The sequence below is a fragment of the Pongo pygmaeus genome, chromosome 4, assembly GCF_028885625.2.
Source record: "Pongo pygmaeus isolate AG05252 chromosome 4, NHGRI_mPonPyg2-v2.0_pri, whole genome shotgun sequence".
Taxonomy (NCBI): domain Eukaryota; kingdom Metazoa; phylum Chordata; class Mammalia; order Primates; family Hominidae; genus Pongo; species Pongo pygmaeus.
In genome coordinates this window covers 5,816,330-5,831,993 of record NC_072377.2, presented here as the reverse complement: position 1 = coordinate 5,831,993, position 15,664 = coordinate 5,816,330, and positions in this window count along the sequence as shown.

Below are 15,664 nucleotides of genomic sequence, written 5' to 3'. Positions count from 1 at the left end.
AAAAACAGTCCCTGAATACTTTCTACTTTTATACATTTAAAAGTTCTTCAAATTTTGCTTGCTTGTACTAAAGTTTTCTCATAGTTATTTTTCCATGTTATCAATTTCTCTTTTTAAAATTATTTTGCAACTTATTCAGCAAGATCATTAACTTAACTCATGGCTAAACATTGTCTTTATTTTCTGATTTCAACAAATAATCTAAATATTTTTAAAGCTGGCAATTTTAAGGCATTAGAAGTTCAACATTTTGCTTTTGCACTCTGCAAATGCTTGAAATTACTTAAATTTATATAAATGCTTAAAATTTTATCTAAAACAATCAATGTAGGAGTGCTGTTGAATTTAAGGAAGCTTATAACTTACCTTATTTTCTGAAGCTAGGAAAATATATCAATGTGTTTTCTGGGAAATGTATTTCACACAAATATAGTCAAAGAATTCAATCAAATGTTGGGCCAGCCAGAAAACTTAGGAGGTATTTATAGATACGTGTATCATTCATTATGTGCCATGTTTTTAAATACTTGTCTAGCTAGACTGTAGTTTAAGTTAAAGGTGCAAATTTAGAGTTTATTCATATTGTGTTGTCAGTACTTGTGGCTCTTCCTCACAGACTGACTTGCTCATTTGTGTGTTTGCATAGGGCTTCCCTGTCTTCTTTTTAGGGAGGAGACAGATGGTCACTCATTCAGAACCCTTTGAACGTCTCAGGAAATTGCAAAGCTCCAGACATACCAGAAGCCATCTCTCCTTCCGTCACACATGTGTTCCCAGTCTGAAGGTTGTTAAATAGACTAAGGAAAACCCTCCTAGGTGCCTACTCTTTGCTCTCTGAGCCACTGTCCTTCTATTTGTACGTTCTCTTTCCTTTAGGGGTAAATATATATGTTTGAAGTAAATCTCCTTACAGTGTGCACAAAATGAGAGATTTTTTTTTGATGGGGGTCTCACTATGTTGCCCAGGCTGGATTCAAACTTCTGGGCTCAAGTGATCCTCCCACTTCAGGCTCTTCAGTAGCTAACTAAAATAATTCTTATGACCAATTTACTTAAAATGGTGCGTGGCGGGAAGCGGAGGTAGGTGTGAGGAGTCAGGGAGAGTGAGAGTGAGAGAGAGATGGGCTAGCTGGACAAAGATGCAGAGGGGGTTACAGCTGTAAGCACATCATTGTCATAATGGAGGGAGCTGTAACAAAATGCCATAATGTAGGTAGCTTATAAATAACAGAAATGTATTGCTCATAGTTTTGGAAGCTGGGAAGGCAGATTTGGTGTCTGGTGAGGACCTGTTTCCTGAATCACAGATGGTGCCTTCTTGCTGTATTCACATGGTGAAGGGAACAAGCTAACTCTCTGGCATCCCTCTTATAAGAGCTCCGATACCATACATGAGGGCTCCACTCTCATGACCTAATCACCTTCCAAACGCCCCATCTCCTAAGATTATCACGTTGTGAATGAGGATTTCAACAGATGAATTTTGGGAGGATATAAACATTCAGATATAGCAGAAGGAGAAATGGGTTATTTTTATACTTTTTTTCTGCTTATATAATCAAAAAGAGAATTAGAAGTCTCCACTGAATCATTCTAGCCATAGGTCAAAAGGAAACACAGACCACAAATTAGGGTTCATACAGCTACTCACCTTCCTAGTGGAATAGAGTTTTTTGGGGGAAAGATTTGAAATTACAGTGGCACGCTAAGAAAGACTGTTAAAGTGAACTAAATATGGCCTGAGAAGGACTCTGTACTTCTATATTTGAGTCCTTGTTGAGGAAGTATAACCTAACTTAATAAGCAGACAAGACTGAAACCTAACTTAGGAGTATCCACCTGTAACAATAGCTGAGTCTTGGCCAATCCTAGCAGACATACTTCAACCAGTCGTCACTGCTGAGTGTTCAAAACTGTGGTCATAACCGTACTTCCCTTCTCCACACTTTCCTTATCTCTTTTTTTATTTTATTATTATTATACTTTAAGTTTTAGGTTATGAGGAACCAAACCAAAGGGAACCGTATTTGCAAAACAAATTTTTGATGTTGGAGCTTTTCTAAGAAAAATTCCAAGAATATGTGGTTTATTAACTGACTAATCTCTAATTTACATTTTTTCCCACTTACTCAAAAATTAATGTACTCTAATCCCCTTCTCCTGCCTTCTAACCTATCTATAATAATTATGATTGATATTTCAATAAATATGGTAATTTGTTTTAATTAAAAAAAAAACAAACTGTTGTCAAATAAGGCAAACACTAACCTGTGACCATTCCAGCTGTTTCTGTACCTAACTTCTGATTTCTGTCATCACTTTACTTTTTTTTTTGTCTATAAATCTTCTTCCACCACGTGGCTGTGCTGGAGTCTCTCTGAATCTGCTGTGATTTTGGGGGCTGCCCAATTCACAAATTGTTCATTGCTCAGTTAAACTCCTTTAAATTTAATCTGGCTGAAGTTTTTCTTTTAACAAGATAAACAGTGTAGAGGATTTTATTAATTGTTAGAAGAAGAGATAGCAAACCAGTGATGTGGGAACTGACATAAGGAAGGTGGCTGGAACTTTCATCATTCTTACAAAAAAATTCCTATGACCCAGTCACACAAATCTCAAATGTCGCAAGATACTGGAGTCCCCCAGACAAATGAGCCAAAAAGTCAAATGCACATACTCAGGTGCACACACACACACACACACACACACACACACACACACACACGGCTCGTCAGAAAATGTCAAATGGTCAGACCATAAAATCCCCCATGTGTGCCACCAACAGGGAGTAGGCGTGGCACTGTTCAAGTCCGAATCAGTCCCAGCTTGGTCATACACCTGACTTAGTCTGGAAATGGAATAGGAAGAGTGCCAAGGAGAGAGAGAGAGGGAGGGAGGGAGAGAGAGAAACTCCCAACAGCATGTAGAACTCAAATTTGTGCTTAACAAACAAAGAAGGTAGCGAGGTTGGCTTCTGCAGAGGTGCAAGTGGAGTTTAGTGGGTTCCTTGATGTGCATTTGTCTCAGCAAATCTCAGTGCAGCCTCCACCTAAGGAAGGAAGACTCAGAAAGAATTTCAGAAAAGCAACAATAAAAACATTTACCTGTAAACAGGCACAACCATTGGAAGGCTTTGCCCATTCAGTAATAATAATAAATACGAACAGACATATGAAGTACTGGAAGCACGCACACACACACACACAGTTACTATGACCATATCCCCAACCCTCGCCCCCTTAAACACATATTTTCATGGTGGAAAAACACCCATGTCTTCACCAGATTATCATATCCACAGAGGTCATGACATATCTCTGACATTACTGATGCTAAAGTCAGGGATGGAGAGCTCGCAGAGGAGGAGCGGGCAATTGTAGGAAATCTTTCTGGTTTCATTTAATCTGGGGACTAGAACTGGAAGATGACTCTGTATTCCTTCCAGGGATGGTGTTTTTTATCCTACCTCCTACATGGGAGCTGGGCTGAGCCTACTTCTTCACAATGGCAACAGGAAGAAGTCCCAGCTCTGCTTCCAAAGTGGGCAAACCAGAATGCAGGCAGAGCAAAGCCCTGCGGACCCTGAGTGCCAGGCTGGCAGGTTCAGCTTGTGCTTGTTAAAGGACGGATCAGCTGGGCCAGGATAAACTCAGACTCGTCAGCTCACAGGCAGATGCTACTTGACTTCTGTATTAGGGTTTTCTAAAGAGACAGAACTAAGGGAATATACATATATGGGGAGTTTATTCAGTATTAACTCAAACGATCACAAGGTCTGTATTAGGGTTCTCTAAAGAGACAACTAAGGGAAATATGTATATATATGTACATGCATATATACACATATATACATATATACACATATATAGTCCTTTAGTTCTGTCTATATATGTCTATATATATCTCTGTATATATGTCTATATACATATCTCTCTATATGTGTCTATATATATATCTCTCTCTCTATATATAGGGAGTTTATTAAGTATTAACTCACACTATCACAAGGTCCCACAATAGGTCATCTGCAGGCAGAGGAGCAAGGAGAGCCAGTCCGAGTCCCAAAACCGAAGAACTTGGAGTCTGATGTTTGAGGGCAGGAAGCATCCAGTACAGAGAAAGATGTAGGCTGGAGGCTAGGCCAGTCTGTCTTTTGACATTTTTCTGCCTGCTTATGTTCTAGCCACACTGGCAGCTGACTACATTATGCCCACCTAGATTAAGGGTGGGTCTGCCTTTCCAAGCCCACTGACTTAAATGTTAATATACTTTGGCAACACTTTCACAGACACTCCCAGAACCAATATTTTGTATCCTTCAATGCAATGAAATTGACACTCAGTATTAATCATCACAATTTCCCACAAACACTGAGTTTTATCAATTCAGAAAGAATCATAGTGTTGCCAAGTGAGAAGCTGCCAATGGAGGCAGGAATGATGTCTTCCCAAGGTCCCAGTTAACCTCCACCAAAACTGACGTTGAGAAAAATAGCCACAGACACCTTCATTTTACTTGGGTCTGATAACCTACAGGTCACATTCGGCAGGCTTCCAAATTAACCACCTAGGGAAGGTCTTATGATTCATAATGACATCCCGTTCCTAAGCCAAGAATCCTAAGTGAGTTTCTCAATCTTATCCTGAGCTCCTCAATCCGTTGATGTACTGATTAGTATGTAACCTACTGACATTGAAAACAAACCCTGATTTGTTTCTGAATTGTGAAGTTTTGCCAATTGTCTTGAACATAAAACATTTTAGCCTGTATGTTGTCATCTGTAGCCAATGAGTGTAACCTCTGTATTGTACCCTTTAATGAAAAGGACAACTGTGACATGAGAAGTCCCTCTCCCTCTTCCTAAACTTTCTTATAAAAGTCTCCAACTTGTAGCAAACTTTGGAATTCACCCAACTTTGTTGGTGTGTCTTCCTGAGTCAATCCGCAAATTTGACTTCCAGTAAACTTATATCTAATTATTTCTGCCTCAACAGTCTTAATTTCGGTCAACAGGTCACACCCTTCCGGCTGGGAACAGAAGTGACTAGATCAGTAGATCTCGTAGCCCCAAGATCCCTGTGGGACAATTTCTGGTAAGGGCTAGAGTTCATACCTCACTGAGGCAGTGGTGCCTGTTTCAGACGTTATCTATTTATTTATTTATTTTCATTGATATATAATAATTGTACATATTTATGGGATTGGTGGGATTTTTGGTACATGTATAAGAAGTGTAATGATCGAACCAGAGTAATTAGGATGTCCATCACCTCAAATGTACTTTTTTTGTGTTGGGATGTTTCATATGTTTAGAACGCTCAGCAGATGGTACCCTCTTCCTAAATCTATAATGATTTAAATCAACCAAGCTACCAATCAGACACTGGCTATTTACCTTTTTTCCCCAAACCAATTACACATGTTGTTAAATTACCCCCTCCTGAAATTAGCTTATCTATGTGATATTCCATACTTCTCCATAGTTTAAAGTAGAGATTAGAAATAGTAATTTGCCAGCCCTTATGTTAAAGCAAATGACTTGGGCCTCAGTGTATTTTTGTCTTAAATTTTCAAGATGCCAAGATCTTTTCCGAGTAAGTAAATCAGGTAATTTGAAATCCCTTTATGCTTTGTGAAACACAAATATTACCTAAATTTGAGGGCTCAATATATTTGGAAAGCAACATGTAGTCAGAGAAATCAGGAGTGATAACAGCATTGAGTGGATTCATTGTTTAATTCAATCAATACCATCTTCAATGGAAAAGAAAATATTCCATGTTTAAATTTAACTTCCATAATTTTGATTTATGATGCTTCCCTGGACCTAAAGAAAAAGAACGAGTGTCATTTATAGATAGTGTTATCTATATCAGAGTAATTGCTGTTTACAGTGTGGGGTAGCCAGGGAAGTCTGAAGACAGATTTGCCATGTATTTTCATGCAGCCTAGTATAGAAGTTGTATTAATTATGGACAAAAATGATTTTGGTAAACGCATTGCAGATCTACTAATTCATGGGTGATTTCAAGGCCCAGATATTCACTCTTTTTTTTTTTTTTGGACCACAGAAGATACTGTCCTATTGCTTCTGTTGCAAAATAATATTGTCACTTACAACCTGCAAGCAAGGCTGTAGCAGATGAGTGTGTAAAGGGGCTCAGTGTATGCAGTATTGTCTCCAAGAGCCACTGAGACCTCTCTGATAGCCAATTATATTTTATTTATAAACCTGTCACTTTCAGTAACAAAGAAGCCTAATGGGGTGGACCACTTAAGTGTTTACCATGTGTAGGGATTGCAGGCACCACGTATTCATGCCTGCTTCTCCCTGTGTTCACATCAGTGAATTCTGTTGAGTTTGCTGCCAGGTCCTGAGAGTGTGCTGGATCTGGGTCTACAATATATAAAGGAGGTTTTCTGATTCCTCCTGTGGAGGTGCTGGTGCCTACTGAGCATCTGTGTATGTTATTCCTACTGTAGACTTTTAGGTTACTCCTAAAGCCTCCCTGGTGTTACATCCAGAAGAATATAAAACAGGGAATCATGGTCACTTTCCCATCTCACTTTTAGGTGGTTAGAAAATTCCATCTAGAGGCCCGTTCCTCAGTTTCTCTTCACGACTCCAAGTTCTTGGTGTTAATGTTAATCTTTCCACTGACTGTGAAATTCACCAAAAAAGGGATTCCCATGGAAAAACAGGGGGCCATGTCTCTACCACAGCAGAAACTGGACTGGTGTGGAGAGGCTGAAACCTATGAAGCATCTTCGCAGGACCTCACGAGGCCTGTGGAAGGAGGCTGTTTTGGAAGCTGGAAGGAGGCGGCCATGGTGCGAGCAAAGGGCATCTGTCAGCTATGGGCAGCTTGTGACCTGTAGCCCTGCTCAGAGCCTCCAGTGTTGCGAACCCTCCTTTTGCCATCTTTCCTTCCCTTTTATCCCCAACCCTCCATTAAAGACATCTTCGGGGCACCAACACTGAGCTGCTGACGGGCAAGCCCTGTGTTTTTAGCCCTGAATGTTACACACCCAGTTCAGGTCACAACACGGATGAGGCTCTGGCAGTATTTGGTGATCGACTGAGGCATTTTCAGCCTGAAAGTACCCTGAGAGGAGATGAGCCAGGTGAAGAGAGAAAGGGAGGTGGGGAGACATAAAGGGAGAGAGAGGAAGGCTGAAAGAAAGGGAGGAAGACTGAATGGGGACAAGAAGTTCTAAGATGGACACTGGCCTCCCCATGTGACACTAGGATGTAGGGATGGGAGGTGATCCTCAGCCCCCGAGCATGTCATGTTTCACCCGCTCCTTCAATTTCTAGAACACTGAGATTCCATAGCACATCTGAAGGCTTCTACGATGCTCTCCAAGAATTAAAGGCAAAGACCATAGCAGTTAGGGTCAAAAAATGCAGAAAGCTGGAGGAGGACAAATAGAAGTTTCAGCTGCCCACTGTCCAGTGACAGCAAGGCCAGGCCACATGGCCTGTGATGGGGGCAGGTGGAACTGGCAGTAAGGTGTTCTTTTCTCAGCTCAATAAAGCCCCAGCCGTTTTGAAGAAAAACAAAGGAACTATTTTAGCCACTCTATTTGTTTTAAAAATTAAATTCCGAGGTGTTTATATAGACTGTACTACCCTAATACAATCCATATAATTTAACTGCAAAATCACTGGTTTGTGAATTTTGTGGCACATCCCAGAGCCTAAGCCGCGCTTCTCACAGTATAATGTGCACACAGATGTGACAATGCAGGCTCTGATTGGTCCATATCACCCTGGCGACTCCTGAGAGTCTGAATTTATAAGAGGCTCCTACAGATACTGACTCTGAGTAGCCTCTTGGCAGAGGGCTCTGCAGGGTCCTAGGGTTCCCACCTGGGGTCTAATCCTGATTTCTCCACTTACCAGCTCGTAGTCTTGGACCAAGATACTTAACTCCTCTGAACACAAGGTTCTCTCCTTTGTGTAAAGTGACTGATCCTGGAGGCTACATCCTGGAGGCTACATCCTGGAGTTTGTGTGAGGGATCCAGTGATCTGATACATGCAAAATGTCTTGGACAGTTCTTGGTCCATGGAACAGGTTCACAATGGTACCTGTTAGCCTTGTTCTCATTGGATGCTGTTGAAGTGTATCCAGAACCATTAAGGGGGGACCTGGGGTTCAGAAGGCAGCAAAGCGGGCTCCCCAGCAAGTGCTCAGAGAGAGAGAGAGTCTGAAGACCACAAGCTCCCCAGTGCGGCTCAGCTCTCCTAGGCCCAGGGCATGGGTCTTAGAAACCCTGGGCTTTCTCCCAGTGCAGCGGCTGGCCACATAATTGCGTCCTCATTCATTGCTGTCCTGTGTCCAAGTTCCACCTAAACTATGGAATAAAATTACACTGAAGCCTCAGACAAGTGACTCCTCAATGAGGACATTAAAGCTGCCTTCAAACTGCTGACCGCCCCTTTGGGTCTTCCTGAAGATACTTTCCAAACTGAAGAAGACACCAAAACCTCTTTCACATAACTTTGAGAAGTGTACGGAACTCATCAGAAAGCCATTGATCAATTCTTCATATTCCAGACTAATTTCACAGGTGGCTAAGCTCATTATCTTATAATGATTTTTGTCATAACTCTTGGAGAGTGATCTTTACCAACGTCATCTCTAAATTCTGCGAATATGTTTCTTTTTGAAGCACATACACCAACTATCCCTGGATATGACTAATGAAATTTTGAGTAGCTATTATGTTTCTATATATTAAAATTATATCTACAAAACTTTCTTGGAAACCTTAATAACAAGCAAAATCTATGTGATGTAACCATTTCCAAGTATTATTTTTATTCATGTTTCCAGGGCAGGAGCTTCACGGTATTAAAGACAGCTGTGTCCAGTGGTGGAAAAGAGGGAAGAAAGCCTTAAAGATTATCTAATTCACCTTCCCTCTTTCTACCACAGATGAAAAATGGAAGCCCAGGTAACATAAATGATTTGTCCAAGGCTACTGGATTTAGGTCTCATTTTAATATATTTTTAAATATGTATGAAAATAATTACCTGAATCGAAATGTGGGAATGAATGGGTCTAGATGAGATTAACTTTCAGGAAATAATCTCAGTAAGACATCTAATTGTATGAATTAATAATTCTAACCAGGGTAAAAAGAAGCCTGTTCTTTGTATCCAGATAATATGCAACAGATTTGGACCATGCCACTGCCCCTCATGGTGTGGTTCAAGAGCACGTGCTCCACACTTGATAGAAGTTTGGTGGGAAATGAGTACAGGAAGTGAAAGAAAGAGTTGCTGGCCATCAACAAGGCCCTCAAGGAGCCAAGGGGACATCAGGACAGCTTCGACCTCCTCCTTCTCAGCAGGACACTCATTATTCCATCAGGGTGGTTTCTGACCATCCCAGGAAAAAAAAAAATGTCTGTGATGAAAATGCATGTGCTACCTATCAACACAGGGCCACTAGGTTTTGGTCTTGAGTTCTAGGCACAGCGATTAAATCACCTAATGACAGTGGAGTCACTTCACAGCATCTACCTTTTTTGAGCAAGATTGCCAGCTGTCATTTTTTTTTCTTTTAAGATGGAGTCTTGCTCTGTCACCCAGGCTGGAGGGCAGTGGTGCGATTGTGGCTCACTGCAACCTCTGCCTTCCCGGTTCAAGCAACTATCCCTGCCTCACCCTCCCATGTAGCTGGGATTACAGGCACCTGCCACCATGCCTGGCTAATTTTTGTATGTTTTGGTAGAGACGGGGTTTCACCATGTTGGCCAGGCTGGTCTTGAAATCCTGACCTCGGTGATCCACCCGCCTTGGCTCCCCCGAGTGCTGTGACTACAGGCGTGAGCCGCCGTGCCCAACCGCCTGTTGTAATTTTAAAAGAAAAAGTGAGTTGGCAGAGAGTGCCCCAGTCATCTACAAAAGAGACCTCCCCTACCCCTGATCAACCTTCCTGTTCATCCAGGATTAAATAAGCAACAAAGTAACTTTGTCCCCTCTCAGCAAAAAGAATGTCTTTTCTGATAGAATAAAAATCCAGTAGGAGACTTTGACCCATTTTTTATTAGAAACCAGGGAGCAATGGTGTACAGAGAGGGAATGACTTTACTGCTGCCCAAACAAGAACACTCCCCCTAATCTTTCCTCACGCCATTAGTCTAAATATTTAATATACTATGGGATTAGCTGAGAGGAATCAGAAGTTTTACTAATGTCTGGGGATGTTTTACGGTCTGCCACAAATGAGTTCTAGAAGGTTTAATGTATGGATCTGGATAATGAAAAACAATTATAAAGAAACAGCCAAGCTGAATGTAGGCAACACGAGTAATATACAGTAATAAAATGGAAACAAACTTGGGGTGATAAGAAACTCAAATAAGTGTCTTAGGAGAAGTCAATATAATTATAAGTGGGAGGACTCAAGATGAGTGCTTTTTGAACATTTGAAATCAGTTCAAGAAAAAGGGCATGGTGGTATTTTAAGTTTTCAGAGAGCTAATTGTCATTGTTCCCAATGAAGATGAAATTTCACTGAAGTCCCTCCTTGCCCACCAAGAGGGAAAGACCCCGTTCTGACACCAAATGTATTAATGTCCTATGCCTGGCGTAGGCATGTTTTCTTTTAAAATTACAGCAGGCAGCCGGGCACGGTGGCACACGCCTGTAGTCACAGCACTCGGGAGAGCCAAGGTGGGTGGATCACATGAGGTCAGGAGTTCAAGACCAGCCTGGCCAACACGGTGAAACCCCGTCTCTACCAAAACATACAAAAATTAGCCAGGCGTGGTGGCAGGTGCCTGTAATCCCAGCTACACAAGAGGGTGAGGCAGAGAGAGTTTAAACCACAAATTGTGTGGTTTAAAAAGGTAGAAATGTATTATCTCACTGGCCTGGAGCCTGAAGTCCAATCAAGGCATCAGAGGGCCTTGTTCCCCCTGAAGGATGGAGGGGAGGGTCCTTCCTTGCCTCTTCTTCATTTCTGGCAGTGGTCATTGCTCTCCGGGGTTTCCTGGCTTGCAGCTGAGTCACTCCACTGTCTGACTTTATCTTCACTTGCCTTCTTACCTCTTTTCTTCATGTCTTCTTTGTATAAGGGCAACAGTCACATTGGATTAAGGGCTCCCCTCCATCCAGTATGACCTCATATTAACTAGTGAAAAATGCACTGACATTATTTCCAAGCAAGGTCACATGAGGTGCTGGGGCTTGGAGCTTCAACATATCTTTTGGGGGGACACAACTCAACCCATAGCACCAAGGAAGAACAGCACCTCCTCTGTAATTCAAACACATGCCTTCCTTTGGGCGTAATCGCTGTTAGCTTCATGTTTTATATTCGTTCCTGGTAACTACTGAGTATCTCTGTACTTAAGGGAGGCCTATTAAAGAACTTTTCAAGCATACACATGGCAGCAGACTGGCCACATTTGTAAGAATTTCACCATCCCAGCAGTTCTCAGGGTCCAGGAAGCTCTCTTTGTTAGTGCATAACTGGGTCACAATCAGGAAATTAGAAATGAGAAGGCTGGGACTGGAGAACCGCACCAGGCTCCGGGTTCCTAGGAGTGACGACTTGTAGTACTAGATTCCCGATGGGGTGTCTAATGTGTGTGCATGGACACACGCTGGAGAGAGACAAGCAGATGTATTTAAATAAGTGACTTAAAATCTACCAGCATAGCTGAGCACACAGAGAAATCTGATTTACTGCAGGCTTACTCTTTGAAAATCAGTGATCCAGGGCATAAGTAGTATGCAAACATTTTTTATTTATCATTTTTCTCTTTTATCTCTCCAAATATTTCCACCCATCTTAACACAAGGTTTTACTAAGTCCCAGTGTAGGAAATCTATGAAAAAAACAAGAGCACTGGCTGAAGTGGCTGGGGTGGGTTCCACTGTACCTCCTTTTCCATGCATTCTCGCTCAGCACAACTTGTATTGCAGCTGCAGCCGTGTGCACAGTTTGGTGCAAACTCAGACTCATCCGAAGTTAGTGAAGTGTGATGGGATGCTTAGTTTTATGTGTCAGCTTGGTTAGGCTGCAATGCCCAGTTTTACAGTCAAACATTTGTCCAGATGTTGATGTAAAGGTATTTTTTAGCTGTGACCAAAGGGCAGAGCTAAGAGCCTAGGTGGCAAAGTCAAGCCAAAAGCCTTAGGAGACATGGATGAGTGAAACATGTCTAAGGACCAGGAAGGATCCTAAGTAAGGGGCATGCCCTTTTTCCAGTCTGGATTATCCCAGTGCACCATAAATGTAATCACAAGTATCCCCATATGAGAGAGATCCAGGAAGGTTCAGCATAGAGGAAGGAAGAGGCACCATGACCACAGAGGCAGCGGAGACGGGAATGATGTGGCCATAAGCCAAGGGTTGCCAACAGCCACTAGAAACTGAAAAAGGCAAGGGACAGACTCTCCTATTGAGCTTATGGAAGGGGCACAGCCCTGGTGACACCTTGATTTTGGACTACTGGCCTCCAGATATGTGGGAGAATAAATCTCTGTCATTTTAGACCATGTAATCTGTGGTAATTTGTTCTAGAAGACACAAGAAACTCACAAAGAGAATGAGAATGACAGGACAGGGCCCACAGAGAGATGGGCAAGCACACAGGTTTCTCCAAGTTGCCCTGCCATGGTTAGAGTTGTGTTTTCACAAAAGCTCACAACAGTCCTAAAAGAAGAGCTTGGGGAAAGAAAACCTGACCAAGGCAAAGGCAGGAAGAGCCATACAAGGCCCCATCTTTCCATGATTTATGAACACGGCAAACCAGAAAAACTGGGGTATTTCCTGGGGGTTGAAAGATACTATACCCAGCCTAGAATCTGTCCCTAGACTGGTCTCAGAGACTGCAGCATCCCCTCTTCCCTGTGACCGTGGCTGACAGGGCCAGGACATGGGAGGAGGCCAGCAATGGTGGCGACTGCTCAGGGGTGAGGATGACATGGTGAGGGACAAGGTGCCAGGCAGCACAGAGCAAGGAGTGCCCCCGGGCCAGGACTGTTGGAATCTCACTGGGCTGAGAACTCCCAAATGTTCTATGATTATCAAGAAATGGGAAAGAGACACACTGAATTAAGAGAACATACAACAGAGAGGCAAACACAATAGCCGCTCATTCCACTTACCTGGATTCCAGTTCCCTCCTTCTGTGGTCTGGTGGGGGGGTGGGGTTCTGTGCTGCCGGCCAAGAGCAGGTGGCATTTCTGCATCCCAAGTGTATCACCTGCTCAGAGCTGGCAGAAGGTCCAGTTCTACCTGCAGCCCTCTGAAGCTCTACCCTCCCCGTTCCTGACATCCTAGAAGACCCCTGGGAGGACTGGTCTGGTTGAAACGGTTCTTCCTGGCCTTGAGGCCTTTGAGAGTGGTACAGGAGACCTGAAGTGTCTCTCTCCATTCAGAAATGAATCTTTCAGAGTACAGCAGCAGAGCTCCAGTGTGGAAAATGATGTCATCCGCCACCCATGTATGCCTCGCGCACCTCACTCTTCATGCATTCAGAGCTTGGGAAGTACATGATGATCTTTCACAGTGGGGAAACCTCCTATCTCGCAATCACTCCTTGTCTTTCTATTTATTTTTGAAATTAATCTCTTGATTTGCTGTATGTTTGTTTTGTCTTTATGTTCTTTTGTACTCCCATCTGTTGAACTGTCTTATCCTTAATGCCTGTGAATACCTCAGGACGCTTATTTGTGAAGGCTGCTGCTCTACCCATGTGGGTGCCTGACTCAAAATAAAAGGCACACCAGGTGGCCAAGAACAGTCATACTTTTCCAGGAAGAGGCACTACGCCCCACTTGGAAATCGGCTTTTGCTCTCCTCGTGGAGCAGGTGTAGTGAATTTCACTGACATACAAAATTATCTTTTTGTTTCAGAATGAGACTCCCAGACAATATCCCCTAGAGGGTTATAGAACTGAAGCCTGAAGTAACATAGGGGATATCGGATTCATTACATTAACTGTGTTCATCTAAAATTTACATAATAATTTAGGAGCCTTGAAAACCCATTCAGGGTCGACTGACTTTGAAATATATTTCCATATTAGCAAGGTACCTAAAGAAAACCACCTCCACATTGAAAGTTATTCGTAGGACCTAGGGCTTGAGGCAACTTTTCTAGTTTCTATTTGGCCTGGACTTGGATTGTCCATTTTGCTTGATCTGAAAGAAAGCTGATAGTAATGGTTCCCAGTGACCTCCCAAATACAAGACACCAACAGACTTCATTTTCCTGGGGATTATGGTGAAGCCAGCTATGCTGGGAGGCTTCCAAGGCCGGGTCAGGTTTGGGGGAGGCTTTCAGGTTGATGGCACCCCTGGGTGGGTTAGGGGGTTAGTGGGTGGTATTTGGGTTCCACATCTGCCGTGCCCTACGGGCCCCCTCTTTCTCACCTATTTTTAGACTTGAACATGTATCTGCTTAGTGGCAGATGTCCCAAAAACCTTTCACAATTACCTAAATAAATATGGAACGAAGGTCTCATTTCTAACCAGTGTCAGAGGTAACTCATCTCACAGGCTCATTCTTTTCCCGTCAACTCACAAACTAAAGGCTCAAAGGTACAAGTAATGCATGTTTTTTTAGCTCCATCAGTGCTGTACATAGCCATTTTATCATTCTCTAAATTCTAATTTACTTTTTTTTTTTTGATCAGGGTGAAAGTTCATTAAAAAGCTTTAGAGCAGTAATGAAAGGAAGGAAAGTACACTTGGAAGAGGCCCAAGTGGGTGCCATGAGAGACCAACTGCACCTCTAATTTACTTTTAAAGCAAATGAAAAATAATCTAAGGAGGAAAAAATGCTGGATTTGGTTTTGGAAAGTAACTGCAGTCTGCCATGGTCTGAGCATCTCAATGGTCAATAAAAACAAACAGAAAACCACTTAGAGCAGCTGTCTTCGGCCTCCGTGGCCACTGGTAGGCAAAGCAAATTAAGCTTCATGTTCATTATAAAGCCAAAGGCTGTTTAAAGTCCCACAGGGTCTTCTTGTGTTCCTGGAATGTTTGCTCCTCAGTGCCTTTGCTCACACTGGCCTGGCTGTCTGGAATCCCATTTTCTCTTCTGTTTAAGCCACACACATCACTCAAGATCCATTTCAAAAGACGTCTTCTCGAGGAAACTATCTCCAGCATGAGCTCTTCTCTGCCCTGTGCCCAGACACCTCTGCTTGGAGCATCACAGAGCTCCAGATAGCTTGATTCATTGCTGGGATCCTACTTCATGGGCTTCCATAAAGGAGCTATGAGATGTTTCAGAGTTTCCCCTGTGCTTTTTTTTTTCAGTTCAGTAATAAATGACATCATTACTATTATAAGATTCACTTATCATATCTGTTTCCTGCATTGGAATATGACTTGTTAAAGGTGGAGGATTGCCTTAACCATCTTTTTACTTTTTATTGTTCTCCTCCCACCGAATACTCATCCTTAGATAAAATAGGTAATCAATTGTTTACTGATTTTAGCCTTTCTTAAATCATATTATTCACTGTTTTGACTTTAATACAGAGTATTATTTCCTGCCATCTGTGGTAGACAGAATAATCCCCTCCACCCCGTGAAGGTGTCCATGCTCTAATCCCTGGCAGCTGCAAGCATGTCACCTTGTGCGCAAAAGGGATTTTGTAGGTGGGATTAAGGTTACGGCCTCA